The sequence below is a fragment of the Nicotiana tomentosiformis genome, chromosome 8, assembly GCF_000390325.3.
Source record: "Nicotiana tomentosiformis chromosome 8, ASM39032v3, whole genome shotgun sequence".
NCBI classification, from domain to species: Eukaryota; Viridiplantae; Streptophyta; class Magnoliopsida; order Solanales; family Solanaceae; genus Nicotiana; species Nicotiana tomentosiformis.
In genome coordinates this window covers 52,167,799-52,181,022 of record NC_090819.1, presented here as the reverse complement: position 1 = coordinate 52,181,022, position 13,224 = coordinate 52,167,799, and positions in this window count along the sequence as shown.

The window sequence follows — 13,224 nt, the reverse complement described above, 5'->3', positions numbered from 1 at the left end:
AATGCGGATAATAATTAAATTTGTAAGTGGTTTTAAAGATACGCGGATTAATTTGATTCAAAGCGATAGATTAAGTTAAATTGAACAAACAAAGATAAAACAGATTCAAACCGCACGAGGGGATAGTTCCAGCCTTAGTGAAAAAATTTGTCCTCGATCCGGGCTCGCTATGGCCAGCATTGATGAGCAAGATAAAGAGCTAATAACAGAGAAAATAATAATATATTGCTTTGGAATGTGTGTTACCATGTCTTTAATGAATTATCAGACCCCCTTTATATAGTAGGGGAATCCTACTCGAGGTACAACTCTATAAAAGGTAAAAAATCCTCTGATTAACTGATTGCCGGTTCTTCATCGATACGTGTCAAGATCCCCGCCGTGATCCCCGACCGGTCAAGGATATAACGGCCCTCCGTTGGTCGTGCTTGATTGCCCAACAATGTTCTTCAAAGTCGTTCAAGGCTAAGACCGATTTCGAACCGTGACTCGATGAGACTTTTGCCTTGATTTCGGTCCCCTGTCATCACGTCTCGAGCTTGGCTTATTTTGTCGGAGACCGGGGTGTACCATGAGCCCGATTTTACCCGTATACAGATAGTTCCCTCGTTTCTCGGAGAGTAAATGACGAGAAACGACATGAGCTCCTGATTCTTACTTCGACATATCGCGACAGAAACGACAAAACATCTGAAACGTCTCGTCAGTCATGGCATTAAATGCATGTCAGCCGCCGGTCGGCCGTCCTTGGATGTGAAACGTCGTTGAACCCCTATAAATACGCCCTCTTCTATCCATTTTTCACTTTACAGCAAATCTTCTACCTTCGTACCTTTAGGATTTCAATATTCTCTAGCATTTTTACCCCCGTTACCCAAGGTTCTTCAGTACTTTGCAAACACTTTTACCCATCTCCTACTCAAGCCAACAAGTCTGATCTTTCAACTTTCACTCTTTCTCCATCTTTTCCAAGCTTTTTCTTCCATAACAATGGCAAAAACCTCAAAATCTGTTCCTCAGAAGGATGCTCCTTCTTTCTCGCGACCGACTACTGAGGTCGAGGAGACCGTCCCATTGATGAACCGGCGGAAGAGCTCCCCTTGAAGATGTTCATCCCCGGTGGCTGTTCGGTCACCGACGACTTTAAGGTTGAGAAGCCTTCTTCTGCACAGGGTCGGTGTGAGGAGGCCTCGCGATACATCTGCTCAATTACCGAAGAGGTCCTCCCTACGGTCCGAAAAGACTGCAACTGGGCCGACAAAGATATAGTGGTTCCCTGATAACAACACGATAAAGGTCCAAGAATTACTAAAGAAAATCAAGAAACGTGCGGAAGCTAAAAGAAAATAAAGAAACAAAAAAACAACGGAAAATTAAAGATAGATTGAATTCAAGAAAGAGTTTCTTGAATTCAAGAAGTCTATTCTTGAAGTTGAATCCTAACAACAACAATTAGCTAACAAAGAACTAATTGCCTTTGGTAGAGAATTAAAAACAAGAGATAGATTGTGAAACCGACCCTTTAGAATAACAAGAACAACAATAAGCCTAAACTTATCACTTTTCTTGAATACCTAGAAGTGATCTAAAATTTCGAAAGAGTTTAATCTTACCACCTTAAGTTGAGTCTTGAAGGTTGAAGAATAAATCTAAGAGTAGCCACACACAAGAGTGTAAGAAAAATCTCACAATTTTTATTGATAATAGTCTATAATAATCTAAAATATAAAAATAAAGAGGACACCCCTTTATATAGAGAGGGGGTCACGAAATTTCTACCTAAAAACAAGAAAATAAAGTCCTAAACTACTTTGGACAACAAGTCCAAATACATTAGGAAAAGGAAAAACACTAGGAAACAAAAATCAAGTCAATCTTGGAAAGTAACTCCAACAATCTTAGGAAAAGGAAAACATAATCTTAACTACCTAGGAAAGCAATAAATCTAGTACCAAAATATATGAAAATAAGTTAAAACCAATCTTGGATAGAATCTTGAAAGTCGCAAACCAATCATGGATAAGATCTTGGAAATCTTGAAGGCAACTTGCAAGCAACTTGGCACCAACTTGTACCCAACTTCTATCACGCCTATTGAACCTTTCTTGGGCAGCAAGTAAGTCCTTTTTATGTTATAAAAATGTGGCTTCATGTAGGACTTATTGGGCTGCAAGTTTGGACACATTTTTAGGTGCCAAATAAATCCAATAGTGGCCTGATTTGGACCTTCTTCCGAGGATGTCTCTTGGGATCTAATCCACCTTTTCTTGGACATGAATTTGGACCATAAAATAAGTATAATACCTAGACAACTCATATCCTTTATCCTTTAGCTCTCCATCCCAATTAACAACTTCTTTATTTGCACTTGAAGTCTAATGACCTTGTTTTGCAACTCTTTAGCTTGACATCTTGTTAAAGGCCCTCTTTGAGATTCCAAAGCTTCATTCTTATCCTTGAATAGATTTGAGCTTCCTAGGATGCTATCATTCCCTTCTTCTTGAAGAAAATTCGTCCTCGAATTTCGACCTTGCAAGAAAAAGAAGTCATGCACTAGTAAATGGCATCCACTAATCTGAAAAAATAGTAGGAATAAAATAAAATAGTGACCATGTGTCCACTTAACCCAATTAAGCCTAATAGGTGTAAATGCTCCTTTATAAAGCATATGGACGTCATCATCCCAATAAAATTTATGCCTACTTAGAGTTGTCCAATAAAAACCTCTCTTAGATGCACTATGTAATAAAATTTGCAATGCGATCTTGTCAATAAGGTAGTCCAAACATGTGCATGCCAAAGAAATTATAAAATATTGGTCATGCATCCATTTAACACAAGTATCTCTGCCACATGTATCAAATAAGACACTCTTATGATATAGCCAAGTATCAATTATAAATCCCATGGATTCTTCTACATGTAAGTTATTCAAAGAAGCACATAAATTCTCATAAAGGTCAGAAGAACCCATAAATTCCAAAATACAAATTTCAATACATTCAAGCTCATGATTATAACTTTCCCCAATAATATTCGCAACATCAATGGATTCTACATAATTGCTCAAACTGTCACAGAAAGAGTCATAGATAGGTTCATGAAAGAGTATTTGATCACTAACGTCACAATAATCATGCATATCCTCTTTAATAGTAGCAAACACTTTTACAGGCTCACAATCAACATGCCTAGAGGAATGACTTCTCATCAAACAACAAAACTCACATTCTAGTAATTTATCACATGAAAACTCATTAGACACTTGAATAAGAGAAGAAAGAACATTTAACTCATTAGCAAGCCTCTTCTCATAAATTTCATGCCTCTTTCCACCAAGTTGGAATGCATAATCATCTATGTCATACTCAATTTCAAAAGGAAGCAAATTACTCTTGCACTTTAACTTAGATATTACAGTTAATGACTTGATATGCATCAAAATATCATCCACAAAAATTATAAAGTCACCAACATAAGAAATAAGAGTATAGTTCATTACCTCCAAAAATACCTTAGGTATTCTAGGAAGGCCAAGAATGTGAATGAACCAATTATACATATCATACTTGGACTTATTTACTAATGGAACAACATTACCTTGTATTCTTTTATGCAATGATTCCAGCTTAGCAATGGCTTTAGGAAACTCCATGTCATAAACATGTAAATAAGAATTAAAATAGTCAAAAGGTTCAATAACAAAGAATTTAACCAAGCTTTTATCTTCCACCATCCAACAAGAATTAATTTCGCCTAATTCATGTTGGAATCCAATTGGATCCTTTACCACCATTTCTCGCGCCTCACCTCTCCTTTCAAAAGGTCTTTCAACACGTGGCTGCACAAAATCACAAGAACTAAAACAAGAATGAGTTAATGGGTTAGGAAGTAAAGAAATTTTATTCTTGCTTACACTCTCTTTGGCTTTTATCACAAAACTAACTTTTCCCTCACCCTTAGCCTCTTTTCTCTCACTAAAGTTTTTTTCTTCTTCTTTACTCAAACTCTCTTGTTTTTCTCTCTCTACCTCAAAGACTTTTCTTATCTCATTGCCTTCTCTCTTTTCTTTTCCCTCAAGTCACTCTTTTTCTCAATTGACATCACATTCTCTTCACTCAATACAACCTCTCCTTTTTCCTCTCTTGGGATGTCAACATGCATTCCCTTACTCTTCTCATTCTTTTCTCTCTCATATTTTTCCATATTCTCTTTAACAGTCTTTTCATCTTCATAAATTTGTGAGGGAGTCAAAGGTCTAAGAATAAGTTTCTTCCCGTTAACCTCAAAAGAGTATCTATTCTTTTCCATGTTATAAGAAGCTCTTCTATAGGTATACCATGGCTTTCCCAACAAGATATGATAATTATTCATGGGAATCACATCACACCAGATCGCATCCTCATACCTTCCAATAGAGAATAGTAATAACACTCTTTTATCTACCTTTACTCCTCTCAACATGTAGGGTTTAATATGCTCAACACAAGGCAAGTTCAATTTTTCAACCATATAAGTGCTAATTGAGTTATAGCCAAACTCTTTGTCAATTCTAAGGGCACAAATCGCAGACATCACTTTAGCTCTTGTTTGAAAAATAATTTTACCATTGTCTTCCTTCCATTCAGTATACTGTAAGTTCGACTTTTCAAGTTGTTGAGTCATAGCTCGCCTCCTTTCACTATAACTACCTGTTTGAAACATCTTGAACAAAGATTAGAAGAATTATGTATCTCTCAAATTTTGGCTTTTTCCTCTAATGTTCTCGCCTCTCTTGCCTTTTTCCACTCAAAGCAACTCTTGGTCGTTAAACTTTAGATTTATTAATAAACCTTACTAGTCACAACCCTTAGTGATAAGAATGTGGAGTTAGAAAAAGAAAAGGAAAGTGAAGGACCAAACCTTGGAAGAATAGGAACTGGTTATGTAGAAAAAATAAGGAAAGAATTTAGGAAACCCAAAACCCACAAGAATAAGGAAAGAAGTTACCTTAATCTTCAAGAACTAGGATCCCCTCTTCTTGTTTCCTTTCTTGACTTGGAAACCAAATAACACTGGGATTCTACACATAATAATGAGCCATAATGCTTTTCTTTTGGCTGATTTTTGTTTTTTTTGGGGTGTTTTATTTTGTTTTGTTTTGTTTTGCTCAAGAACCTCCCAAGATTATCAAGATTGAAATCTTGATTAGCCTATTCTTTGATACCACTTGATAACAACACGATAAAGGTCCAAGAATTACTAAAGAAAATCAAGAAACGTGCGGAAGCTAAAAGAAAATAAAGAAACAAAAAAACAACGGAAAATTAAAGATAGATTGAATTCAAGAAAGAGTTTCTTGAATTCAAGAAGTCTATTCTTGAAGTTGAATCCTAACAACAACAATTAGCTAACAAAGAACTAATTGCCTTTGGTAGAGAATTAAAAACAAGAGATAGATTGTGAAACCGACCCTTTAGAATAACAAGAACAACAATAAGCCTAAACTTATCACTTTTCTTGAATACCTAGAAGTGATCTAAGATTTCGAAAGAGTTTAATCTTACCACCTTAAGTTGAGTCTTGAAGGTTGAAGAATAAATCCAAGAGTAGCCACACACAAGAGTGCAAGAAAAATCTCACAATTTTTATTGATAATAGTCTATAATAATCTAAAATATAAAAATAAAGAGGACACCCCTTTATATAGAGAGGGGGTCACGAAATTTCTACCTAAAAATAAGGAAATAAAGTCCCAAACTACTTTGGACAACAAGTTCAAATACATTAGGAAAAGGAAAAACACTAGGAAACAAAAACCAAGTCAATCTTGGAAAGTAACTCCAACAATCTTAGGAAAAGGAAAACATAATCTTAACTACCTAGGAAAGCAATAAATCTAGTACCAAAATATATGAAAATAAGTTAAAACCAATCTTGGATAGAATCTTAAAAGTCGCAAACCAATCATGGATAAGATCTTGAAAATCTTGAAGGCAACTTGCAAGCAACTTGGCACCAACTTGTACCCAACTTCTATCACGCCTATTGAACCTTTCTTGGGCAGCAAGTAAGTCCTTTTTATGTTATAAAAATGTGGCTTCATGTAGGACTTATTGGGCTGCAAGTTTGGACATATTTTTAGGTGCCAAATAAGTCCAATAGTGGCCTGATTTGGACCTTCTTCCGAGGATGTCTCTTGGGATCTAATCCACCTTTTCTTGGACATGAATTTGGACCATAAAATAAGTATAATACCTAGACAACTCATATCCTTTATCCTTTAGCTCTCCATCCCAATTAACAACTTCTTTATTTGCACTTGAAGTCTAATGACCTTGTTTTGCAACTCTTTAGCTTGACATCTTGTTAAAGGCCCTCTTTGAGATTCCAAAGCTTCATTCTTGTCCTTGAATAGATTTGGGCTTCCTAGGATGCTATCATCCCCGACCCCGAAGAGGCCATTACCACTCATGTCGAGGGATATCTAAGTATTTACACTTATCCTTTTACATTAGGTTCGGTAGACCCGGTCATCTTAGACTTCTGCAGGAGGTATAACGTGTGCCTTAACTAGATTCATCCATCAATGTGGAGGATCGTGATACTCCTCCGATTTTTTGTGAACAAAATCGATGGGTTCTCGTTCACCATCGATAATCTACTCCGCTTATACAGTCCCTGAATCTTTCGGGGGGGGGGGAGGGGTGATAAAGCTAGTACGCCGGGCCAGCAAAACCCCGTTCTCGAGCATCGATGAGGACCGGTATTGGGGTTGGCAAGGACGTTTTGTTCGAGTGAGGACCGCGGACCTGGTACCTGCCGAGTGGAGGTCGTTCCCCGAAAGGTGGAACGCATCAAGTAAGTACTCCCTTTAAGCGTCGATTTTATGACTTATCTTCCATTTTCTTATCAGTGCTTGTTATGTTGTAGCCCTTGCTCGAGTTCCGAATGCTATCCCTCGACTCAAGGAGTGGGTCGAGGGCATTGTGTCATAGATGCCCTACTCCGAGCGCTCATGGCGCAAACTGTCAAAAGGCCGTTGGGAGTTCTTTTCCCGAACAAGTCGTATTGAACTTTTTCTTCTAACATCGCGTCCTTATCTCCTTTACTTTCTTTTGCAGGTTTGCCTAAGAACCTCGAGCTTAGGCCGTTGGTCGGGGACGAGGACTTGCCTGTTGAGTCTCCTGCTCCGGGGCAAGCCGAAGAGAGGAAAAGGAGGAGGGCTCCGAGTTCCCCGAGCTCGGAGAAAAAGAAAACAAGGAGAAGGCTGGTGCACAAGCCAAAGGAAAACACTAGCTCCCGAGCACCAGCTTTGGACTTGCTCTATCGGCTTAGGGACGAGTCCGAGGGGGAAGAGCCTTTTGTTTTTGTGGCCCGCGAGTCGTCGCCCCTCGAAGAGCAGGGGGCCGTTGAACCAGAGACCCGTGAGGACAATCTGCCTTAGACTAGGGAGGTCGATGAGGAGGCTAGGGCTGAGGCTTCTCGGGATGCAGGCAGTGCCCCGAAGGAGGCACTTAGTGTGATAGACATCACCGAGTCACCCTCGTTTACCGAGTCTATGTACAACGAGGCCCAAACGGTGAAAGAACGACCCAACGAGGGGGCCCACGGAGCGGACGATCCCCTCCTCTGTTTTTTTTATGGCATGGATTCCACTGCCACGGAGGACGTCACTGGATTAGGTGACTTAAAGGTACCGAGGAAAAGTTCGTTCTCGGGGGAAGGTGGGCCTAACTCAAGCTCGAGACTGGTTAACCAGTTCCTTTCCCTGAGTGCGGATCCTGGTCGGAAACGGTGAATTATCATCACCGTTTCGGAGGATGCCCAGGTTCTTTCCGACCACGTAGGGATAGCCAGTTACCTTCGGTGCCTGGTGACTGAAGAAGACCAGTCCAAAATGAATAAGGTAGACGCGCCATGCCTGTTCAACGAAGCACAACAGGCACTGAACCGGGTAACTATTGATAATTCCTGATGATTCCAATTTTTCTTCTGATATTTGAACTAATTTTTTGATAATTCTAATATCTTTCCTCGTATTTGTAGGCCTTGGTGCTCCACCACGAGACCTTCCTCTGGTACCGAAATGAGTTGAGCTAACTCGAGGCCGAAGCCAAAGAGCTTGCTGAGAAAAGAAACATGTATAAACTTCTCAGCGAGTAACGTGAGGGTGAAATCAAGAGCCTCCGAGCCGAGTTGGATGCGGCTCAGAAAGAACATGTCGACCTGTTGGAACAGGTAAAATGTTTTTAAGTTAGTGATGATGAGCTAGACACGGTGTCTAACGGTCAGAATCCACAGGTCCAGCCGAAGATTGATCGGGTTGACCAGCTCCGGGTTGGATGGACGATGTCAAGGCCATGGCCGAGGAGTGGAAGGACAAGATGGACCGGTTGGCTTTTGAAAAGGAAACAGCCCGGAAGCAATTGGCCTCGGCGGAGGCCCAACTTCGATCGATGAAGGAGAAGAAGATGCACGGTCCCGGGAAATTGAGGAGCTCCAGACTCAACTGAGCTTGGCTGTTGCCGATTGGGAAACCCTCGCCAAGGAGCTTATAGCAGCCAAGTCAGTGGCTGAAATAGCCAAGGCCGATGTCGATGAGATGGTGGCCCAGTACAAAGCTGATGTTGAGGCTGCTCAGGAATGCCTAAAGGCCATAGTAGATCGTGCGAAGTGGCAGTCCCGGAGGGGGGCCCTCAAAGAGGTTCAAGCCCAGGGGTTCGATTTATCGGCCAAGCTTGAAAATGTTAAGAGGCTCGAGGCCGAGGCCAAGAAGTTGGCGTACCCCGAGGATGAGGAAGATTCCGAGGGTTCGGACGGATCCGAGGACAGGGAAGATTCCGACGGTCCCGGTGATGAGGCGGGCTCCGGTGAGGATTAGGCTTCTTAGGTGCCTTGTAATTTTTTGCTTTTTTAACTTTGTATTTTGTTGAGGCCGTTTGGCCTTTGTAAAAATTTGCGTATATATATATATATATATAAGGCTTTTTCCCTTTTACAATTTTCAAGCTTGATTCTTTTAGCTTTTTTCCTTATGATTGCAAAGATTTCGGATGCCTTAGCATGTAATAATTAGGTCTTATTCAGAGGTTCGAACATTGTTCGTTTTCGAGACTATTTTGCTTAAGGCTCGTGGGGGACTTGGCATAACCGAAAGCTTTCCCCGAAATGTTCACTTAGAATTTTTTATAATTTTGCCCAGGGTAGCGTTCGAACCGGTTTAGAAATTTTGAAGGCCTTATGTTTTGGTTACGGATCTCAGACGTCTCCGAACCGTTCTAAGATGGCCGTAGCCTTTTAAGTTCGGGTATTACCCAATGAGCTCGTTAGCCCAAGATCCGGGCTTTCCTAGGACGATAGTTTCGAATGGGGATGGCCGTAGCCTTTAAAGTTCGGGCACTGCCTAATAAGCTTTGTGCCTCCAGGCTTCGATACCCCGGGTCGCCCGAGCCTGCCTTGGACGATAGTCCCCGAGTGAGGGTGACCTCTTGGATCCGGACAGAGGTGGCCCTTGGGGTCAATATCTTTAGGGGACCAAATGTAGAAACTTTTAAGGGACAAAATATTTATCCGCAAGGAGAAACTTTCTTTCATTTCTATGTCTTTCCTAGGACGATAGTTTCGAATGGGGATGGCCGTAGCCTTTAAAGTTCGGGCACTGCCTAATAAGCTTTGTGCCTCCAGGCTTCGATACCCCGGGTCGCCCGAGCCTGCCTTGGACGATAGTCCCCAAGTGAGGGTGACCTCTTGGATCCGGACAGAGGTGGCCCTTGGGGTCGATATCTTTAGGGGACCAAATGTAGAAACTTTTAAGGGACAAAATATTTATCCGCAAGGAGAAACTTTCTTTCATTTCTATGTGTAATATACAAGTTTACAAATGTGTACATGCTTCGTGTCAGAGCTTGGGTGGTCTATGTGGGCACGGTTCATTTGACCGTTTGGCCATTAAAATAAAACCTATCCACCTAGCCTAGGTAGTTCGAGCATAAAGTTTCTCTCCTTGCCAAAATCATTATTCGAGGGTGATGGCCCCCAGTATCGGAGGCCGATCATAGAGAGTCCTCGGATACTGTTGATGTGGTCCTTGACTCTGATTTTTGATTCTAAGGTAGCACGATCCACTGTTGCCTCGTTAAAAATCTTACCGAAAAATCCATTTGGGACAAAATCAGTCTAAGGAAAAAAGAGTGCAACGCGTGCTTTCAGGACCAATAGTCGTATCGTCCCTTGATCGTTACCTGCAAGTGTTAGTCTAATATGTAAAGAAAACAAATGAATGGCGTCGTACCTCAACAGTAGTATCGTTTTAAGTGGGCCGCGTTCCAGTTGTTCGGTAGTCGCTCACCGTTCATTGCTTCGAGTTTGTATGATCCTTTGCCGGTGACCTCGATAATTTGATATGGACCTTCCCAATTCAGCCCCAGCTTCCCCTCGTTCAGGTTACGGGTGCTCAATGTCACCTTCCTTAACACCAAGTCCCCGATACCGAAGTGTCGAAGGTTGGCTCTTCGATTGTAATACCTTTCAATTTGTTGCTTTTGGGCGGTTATCTGGACTAGAGCGGCCTCGCGCCTTTCATCTAGCAGTTCCACGCTCGTATTCATGGCCTTATCGTTGACTCTTCGGTCGCATATAGGAACCTGAGACTCGGTTCTCCTACTTCGACTGATATTAGAGTTTCGGCACCGTAAAGCAACGAGAACGGGCGGTACTAGACTTCGAGGTCGTACGGTATGCCCATAGGACTTCGGGCACGATTTCTTTTCATTTTCCTTTGGCGTCGGTCAATCTCTTTTTGAGGTTTTGGAGTATAGTTTTATTGGTGGACTCTGCTTGTCCGTTCCTACTAGGGTGGTAGGGTATTGATAGGATCCTTTTGATCTTATGGTCTTCGAGAAACTTGTTTACTTTGCTGCCGATGAACTGTTTTCCATTGTCGCACACGATCTCGGCCGGCATTCCGAACCGGCATATTATGTGGTCCCAAATGAAATCGATGACTTCCTTCTCCCTGACTTTCGCATACGCCTCGGCTTCCACCCACTTAGAAAAATAGTCAATCATAAATAATATAAATTGAGCCTTACCGGGTGCCCATGGAAGGGGGCCGACGATGTCCATCCCCCATTTCATGAACGACCAGGGTGACAAGACCGAATGCAGCAGCTCCCCGGGCTGATGAATCATCATAGCATGCCTTTGACATTCGTCGCATTTTCATACGAACTCCTTCGCGTCCTTTTCCATGTCAATCCAGTAGTAGCCGGCTCTAATTATTTTTCGAACTAATGATTCGGCGCCCGAATGATTTCCGCAGGTGCCTTCGTGGACCTCCCTCAGAACATACTCGGTATCTCCCGGTCCTAAACATATTACGAGTGGGCCATTGAATGTTCTTCTGAACAGGGTACCGTCTTCGGACAAGCTGAACCGGGTCGCCTTCGTACGCAGAGCCCTCGATTCTTTATGATCCGAGGGCAGTTTTCCGGTCTTCAGATACTCTATATATTTGTTTCTCCAGTCCCAAGTTAGGCTTGTTGGATTTATCTCGGCGTGACCTTCTTCCACCACCGATTTCATGAGTTGTACGACCGCCCCTGTGTTGAACTCATCGTCATCTACCGATGATCCCAAGTTAGCAAGGGCATCGGCCTCACTGTTTTGATCCCGAGGTATATATTGTAGAGTCCACTCCTTGAACCGATGTAACGTTACCTGCAACTTATCCAGGTATCTTTGCATTCGTTCCTCTTTGACCTCGAACGTCCCATTAACTTGGTTCACCACAAGGAGGGGAATCGCACTTAGCTTCGATCACCTCTGCCCCAAGCTTTGGCCAGTTCGAGACCTGCAATCATGGCCTTATATTCGGCCTCATTGTTAGTCAATTTTACAGTCCTAATAGATTGTCTAACTACATTGCCTGTTGGTGGCTTCAATACGATGCCAAGTTCGGATCCTTTTGCGTTTGAGGCACCGTCCGTAAAGAGGGTCTAGATTCCTGAAGAAGTCCCCGACAACAACTTTCTTTCGACCTCGGGTATTAGGGCCGACGTAAAGTCGGCCACAATGTCTGCCAAAATTTGAGATTTAATGGCGGTCCGGGGCCGATATTCGATATCATACCCATTGCTCTCTACGGCCCATTTGGCCAATCGTCCCGAGAGCTCGGGTTTATGCATTACATTCCTCAATGGGTAAGTAGTTACAACACATATGAGGTGACATTGATAGTACTGTTTTAGTTTCCCAAAGGCGCTTAGCAAAGCGAGCACCAATTTTCCTCGCCTAGAGTCCCGCTAACATAATAGATTGGAATTTACGTACCTTCCTCTTCCCGGACCAGGACTCCACTTACCGCTATCTCGGATACTGCTAAGTACAAGTATTGCTGCTCGTCTGTCTTCGGAGTATGAAGTAGAGGTGGGCTCGAGAGATACTGCTTGAGTTACTCCAAGGCTCGTTGGCACTCCGGGGTCCATGAGAAATTATTCTTTTTCTTCAACAGTGAGAAGAACCGGTGGGTCTTGTCGGAGGACCTCGAGATGAATCGCCCCAGGGCGACTATGCGTCTGGTTAACCTTTGAACAGCCTTGACGTTGTCCACAACAGTGATATATTTGATGGCCTTGATCTTATCGGGATTAATCTCGATTCCCCAGTTGGACACCATGAATTAGAGGAATTTTTCGGACCCGACTCTGAATGCACATTTCTCCGGGTTCAGCTTCATATTGTACTTCTTCAATATCCTGAAGGTTTCCTGCAAATGTTTCAAATGGTCATCTGCTCGCAGGGACTTAACCAACATATCGTCAATGTAAACCTCCATTGATTTTCCTATTTGTTCTTCGAACATCCGATTTACTAGGCGTTGGTAAGTGGCACCGGCATTTTGTAGTCCGAATGGCATCACGTTATAGCAGTAGGTGCCGTACTTAGTGATGAAGGAAGTTTTTTCCTGATCGCCCGGATCCATCCGAATTTAGTTGTACCCGGAATAAGCGTCAAGAAAACTGAGGATCTCGTGGCCGGCCGTTGCATCGATCATGCGATTGATGTTAGGCAAAGGAAAAGAGTCCTTGGGACACGCTTTATTGAAGTCTTTATAGTCTACACACATTCTTAATCTGTTTCCCTTTTTAGGGACTACTACTATGTTTGCTAACTAGTCCGGGTATTTAACCTCTCGGATGGACCCTATTTTAAGGAGTTTAGATACTTCGTCATTGATGAACG